The sequence below is a fragment of the Schistocerca gregaria genome, chromosome 8 (assembly GCF_023897955.1).
Source record: "Schistocerca gregaria isolate iqSchGreg1 chromosome 8, iqSchGreg1.2, whole genome shotgun sequence".
NCBI classification, from domain to species: domain Eukaryota; kingdom Metazoa; phylum Arthropoda; class Insecta; order Orthoptera; family Acrididae; genus Schistocerca; species Schistocerca gregaria.
This window is the reverse complement of record NC_064927.1, coordinates 129,567,154-129,573,287: the sequence shown is the minus strand read 5'-3', so window position 1 is coordinate 129,573,287 and position 6,134 is coordinate 129,567,154.

Sequence of the window (6,134 nt, the reverse complement as noted above, 5' to 3'; positions counted from 1 at the left end):
CCTATACGAAGAGAATGTAAGTGCCGCTCCGCCTATCCGAGGCGGTGCTGGCATATGAGCGAACTAGAAGACGAGTCGTCATAACCGTGACTTGTGAACTGTATTTTTGCTTGCATATAAATTTTATGTATCAAAGGATACTGATCATTTACATGTCGCCATTTGTTTGCGACCCGTCTTTGTAAAGTCGCATGTCGCCATTTGCTTGCGACCCTTCTTTGTAAAGCCGCAAAGTAAAGTATTGCCAATTTAATACTTCTTTAATAAGATTTGCTTGAATTGTTGTCTAGCTATCCGAGGAAACAGCTTCCTAGGCACCCTGTGCTAAACGAGTGGGCAGGACTCGACATTTTGACGACGAAGATTCACAAACAACCCCCCCCCCCCCCCCCTCCCTCGCCTTGTGGTCACGGAATTTCTTTCTGTGTTTTGCTGGTGTCTTAATTCTCTTTCGTCTTTACCATGCAGAGGTGCTTACTTGCTTTAGCAATCTCTTTTAGTGTTTTTGGTAAGCAGTGTTTTCATGTGTGTGTTGCAGAAATTGCTTGCCTTGCCTGTTTCTTGCATTTGTCTCTTCCAACATGTCCACCCCACCTCTCTTACCCACTGCTCAGGCGCCACAGCTGCCAGTGTTAGATGCAACACAGCTAATACAGATGTTTCAGTTCCAGACTCAACATCGTGCAGCAGCTATTGGCCAACGCTGCTCGCCCGACGGAACAAGCGACACCTAGAGCAGAGCCTTTGCGTCAGTTCCTTGAACAAGAAGAGGAATGACTCGAGTGGTTGCAAGAGTTTCAATCCCATGTAATAGCTCACAACGTACCAGGTACTGCGAAGCGTCCCTATATATTATCCACGGTCGGAGTGCAGAGTTCAGATTAACTCAGAAGTTATTTCCTAACGCCACTCCGAGTAAACTTTCGTATGATAAGGTTGTAGATTCGTTCATTATATAGGATTTGTCGACCTGTAAAAATTGTTCGGCAATGTACAATGGTACAAGGTGTTCAAAATTCTAGAAAAATAGGGGTAAGATATCGAGGGAGACAGGCAACACACAATATTTACAATAGCCACGAGAGAGTAATGAGAGTGGACGATCAAGAACGAAGCGCTAGGAATAAATAGGGTGTAAAACTGTAATGAAGTCTTTCGTTTCAATGTTTACAGCGAAGAAGCAATGATGGAAATAAAACAGTGGAGTGGAATTAAAATTGACGGTGAAAGAATATCAGTGATACGACTCGCTGATGACATTGCTATCCTGAGTGAAAGTGAGGAAGAATTGCATGATCTGCTGAATGGGATGAACAATCTAATGAGTACAGAATATGAACTGATAATAAATCGAAGTTAGAGGAAAGTAATGAGAAGTAGTAGAAATGAGAACAACGAGAAGCTGAACATCAAGATTGATGGTCGCGAAGTAGATGAAGTTAAGGAATTCTGCTACATAGATACCAAAATAACCAATGACGGATGGAGCGAGGAGGACAAAAAAACATGAGAGCATTGGCAAAAGCTTCAGTCATGGCCAATTGTGTAAAATATGGGCCTCAATTTGGTGAAGAAATTACTGTGATTGTACGTCTGAAGTTCAGCACCGTATGGTGGTGAAACATGGACTGTAGGAAAACCGGAACAGAAGTGAATCGAAGCAACTGAGATGTGGTGTTACAGACGAATGTTAAAAATTTGGTGGACTAATAGTTAAGGAATGACTAGGTTCTGCACGGAATCGGAGAGGAAAGAAGTAGGTGGAAAACACAATTCGGTCGGACAGGGCGATAGGACATCTTTAAGACATCAGAGAATGACTTCCATGGTACTAGAGGGAGCTGTAGATGGAAAAAACTGTAGAGGCCGACCGAGAGTGGAATACATCTAGCAAAGAACTGAGAACGTAGGTTGCAAGTGCTGTTGTGAGATGAAGAGGTTGCCTCATGAGAGGAATTCGTGGAGGGCCGCATCTAATCAGTTAGAAGACAAACCAACAAAAGAAAAGAAGAAAAGATGAAAGAAATTTTTCATTTTTATTGGACACAATTTCACATCTCGCTGCTTGCAAGAACTCATAATACCTAAAACAAATCAGTCATAAATAACAAGTAGAAATTGGCCTATAAATATGTCAAAAGTATATACGGCCATACATAAATGCAGTAGCATAAACTAAAATTTATTTCACAGTAACTTTAACATCACTGTAAAGAAAACCACCTGTTACAAACTCCTACAATCATATAGCAGAAATTCCGTGCTGACTAATACTCTGAACGCTGTAAGTGTGTACTGCAATGCACTACATTCGTAGAAGTACATCTGTGTATCTCTAGATGCCTTTGTCTTCCTATAGCATCAGTGACTTTATGCCAAAGTCACTGCTCCTTCAAAATATACACATCAAAAAAGTTTTGCATCACCTCGGTTCCGAGAGTTTCGGAATCTGTACAGAAAATTGAAATAGAGATCAACATAAACAGCAATTTCGCCCTTTTCATTGCCCATGAAAACCACACACTGAATGTGGTACCACCATCCAGCGAGACCTTCAGAGGTCGTGGCCCAGATTGCTGTACACACCGGTACCTGTAATACCCAGTAGCACGTCCTCTTGCATTGATACATGCCTGTATTCGTCGTGGCATACTATCAACAAGTTCATCAAGGCACTGTTGATCCAGATTGTCACACTCCTACACGGCGATTGGGATTAGATCCCTCAGAGTGGTTGGTGAGTCACTTCGTCCATAAACAGCCCTTTTCAATCTATCCCATGCCTGTTCGATAGGGTTCATGTCTCGAGAACATACTGGCCACGAGTGCTGCCGCATCGCAGCCGCGAAGTGGGGCCGAGGCAGTTTCTGTTAAGTTTTTACAGTCTAACTCATGGATTTGTAGTCTTAGCTTGACGATATCCACTATGGACGAACGGTAGTTACTTTTCTTCTGAAGAAGTTTGGGTTATCCCTACTGAGTCCTAGGTAAATCTAGGTAAACATTGCAACTGAGGCTGCTTGTTATTAAAATTAAAATTAATATTTATACACTCGCTGACTGGGCCGCGTAATGTTGAAAATATTTACATTAATATAATGAAAACAACGGAGAGTTCACCTCAGAATGTTAAATGTCACGGTATTGAGAATAAGATGAATTACATTAGCTTTTTTAATTTCTGTATTTAAAGGTTTATGTTTTTGATGGAAAGGTCCCACCGTCAATCAATGTATTTATGCCTGGTGCTACACTTGGTTCCTTGCTATGCGCTATTGTGGCTGTTGTGGAGTGGTAACTGTTGCACATGGTAGCCACCAGGACATCTTTCGTCTCTTTCGTATCATTATATATAGTCCAAAGGGAAAAATTAGAGATTTACTTTATGCTGCGAATTCTCTTGAATGTTAATGAATATCTTTGACTGTCCTAAAATATTCTCGAATGTACTGGAATAATACCGCGTATTCTTGAGTACCTCTGAATGATCTTTCTAGTTTTCGAACAGTTTAAACTATTCTGCGATGTTCAAGAAATTTGCAGAGTTTTCTTTAAATTTTCGAATATCTATGACTGTTTTTGTATGCTCTCTAAATTTTTGGGATGTTCTCAGTGTGAGAAAGTATTTTAGATTAGGGTATTCCTGAATACTTCAAAGGATTTTTTTACGATTTTCCGGAATGTTCATTTCTACAATGTTCTCGAATTTTCTTAAATGACCTGGAATGTTTTCAAAAGACGACTGGAAACAGAAACTAAATGAAGTGGTCTTTCTCAGCTAGATTTCCTAATTAAAAAAAAATCAAAATATTGGAGATTTAAATTTTTTTTAAAAGCGTGTCCCGATATTCATCCCCGTTCTCTATTTCTTATCAGCCCCTTTAGTTTTATATGCATATTGATTAAAAAACAACTTTTATAATAAATTCGTTTTAATGATAACGTGTTTATATGTGCTTCATAGAAAAATCATTTCTATACACAGCCATCCAAAACTCGCATACAAAGGCTTATCTCTCACAAACATTTGTTATATTTATTACCAGTTCTTTGACAAATATACATAGGAAATGGCTTTATAGCATTCTTTTCCCATAAAATCGTCTTGGATTTTTTCTTTTTTTTTACCCCTGGAAACATCCCCAAGGCTGTGCCTAAGCCATGTCTCCACAGTATCCTTTGTTTCAGGAGTGCTAGTTCTGCGAGGTTCGCAGGAGAGCTTCTGTAAAGTTTGGAAGGTAGGAGACGAGGTACTATTTGCTTAGGATAGCTAACAGATCGACGCTGAGAGAGTACAGTGTTTGACTGTGCTGATTACAGTAACAGTTCGTCACTGCTGTGGCGTATTCCTGGATGGCATCTCAGTTTGTCCACTGTAACTAAACAACTACATTTTTTGACTAGGTGATACAGCTCCACGGTTTTACTCCGGGAGGAGACTGTTGATGAGGCTGTCTCTGCAGGTCTAGGTAGCAGGTCATAATACGGCGCACATGGATGCAGTGCAGTTACGTGGCTGGCCGTCGCTATGAGGGATAGTGAGTTGGCTTTTTGACTGTCTTGCCACCTGCTGGAGGTGCAGCCAAAGTAATTCCCCTTCCAATAGCGACCTGTGTTAAACAGCCATCGAATGGCTGCTGCTCATTGCTTTTCCCATGTGGTCATCATATTTTCATGAAATTGATTATAATCCTGAAAGGTGCCTCAATTTCTGTGACCAAAATTTGTTGTGTGTCAGCTTATCCCTCAACAGTCATGTAACGTATATGAGCCGTTCACGGTTCTCGTTTATCTCATTTATTGTTTGTCGTCTTCTATTACGGTACTGCCGCCTCGTTTTCTTATTCCATTTACTGGCGTCACTCACTAACTTCCTGCCTTTCTTGCCTCTTGGCGGCATCAGCAGTGCGTATCGATAAGTGCACTGTCGTATCATCTCTTGAGCGATCGGTAGTATTTCCGGGTCGTCCTGTGTCTGGCAGTCAGAGACGGACCAGCAGTGCAGTCGGGATGCAGCAGCAGTGAAGTCGGAACGGAGCGCCGGTGAGGCACGGACAGCTAGTGTTCGCCGACCGCTGGCGACATAAATGGACTGTCCGACGGAGGCGGGTTGGTGCGGGACGACCGTTTGTTGGTCGTTCCGTTCGTCGTCTCATCGGCCGACGTATATTTGGTCCCTTCACCGTTTCTGGACCTCGCAGTTGGACGGTTGGCGTGGAGCAGCGAGGAAATCTCCGCGGCGCGTAGTTTGGCCGAGGGCGCTGGCGGCGTCCACGCGCGGTCGGAGTGTGTTCCGCTGTTCCGAGTGCTACGAGGTCCGTGGCTCATAGATCCTGGACACGGAAATTGGGTTTTGACTTAATCTACCACCAAATCCCGACTGTTCACATTGTGTTGTTTGGATTTCGTTGTCGGCTGTTGCGACATTCCCGCGAGCAACAACTTCTGTTTCCAAGTTGACAAATTTTAGCCACCCTCCGGTGGAGTTTAACTGTATTTGGTTATTTGAATTGAAGTGCGCCAGCGGAATCTTCTGCCTTGTGCCCGTTAACGTTCCGGTTACCTGCCCTGGCCATTGACGTAAATTCAGGCAGTGTATTTTACTCATCGTGTTGTCGCTGTCCATCCTGGTGAGTGGTTTGACAGCTCAATGTATAATTGGTTGTGGGGGTCAATACCTTCTACGTTGTTTCATTGAACTTCCTGTTGTGTGCTGGTCGGGTGGAGTGGAAGTTATCTTGTCGGTGGGTCCGTTGACTGTCAATTGGTTGGGTTGTCATCGGGTCGAGAATGGATGGGCCGACTGCCTGGCTCACCTAAGAGAGCGTTAGTGTTCCAATTCCAGGCCGACGCTCCCAAAATTCTGAGCGCAGATGTGTGTACCGCCTTTTCTTATTTGTTCTTGTTGTCTGTATTTGCTTCTCGCCGATTTTTAAGTTAAGTTTGTTTTGCCCTTAAGGCGTAAGATTGTTTGGGCCTTCAGACTAATTTAAAGAACTGGTTTAAGTAAGGCCTTTGGCCTTTAAAAAAGTTTTGTTGAGCCTTAAGTCATGGGGTTTCAGCTGATATTGAATTAAAGTTGTTTTGCTCTTAAGCTGTCAGTTTGCTTCGGATTTCAGCTTAATTAAAGAACT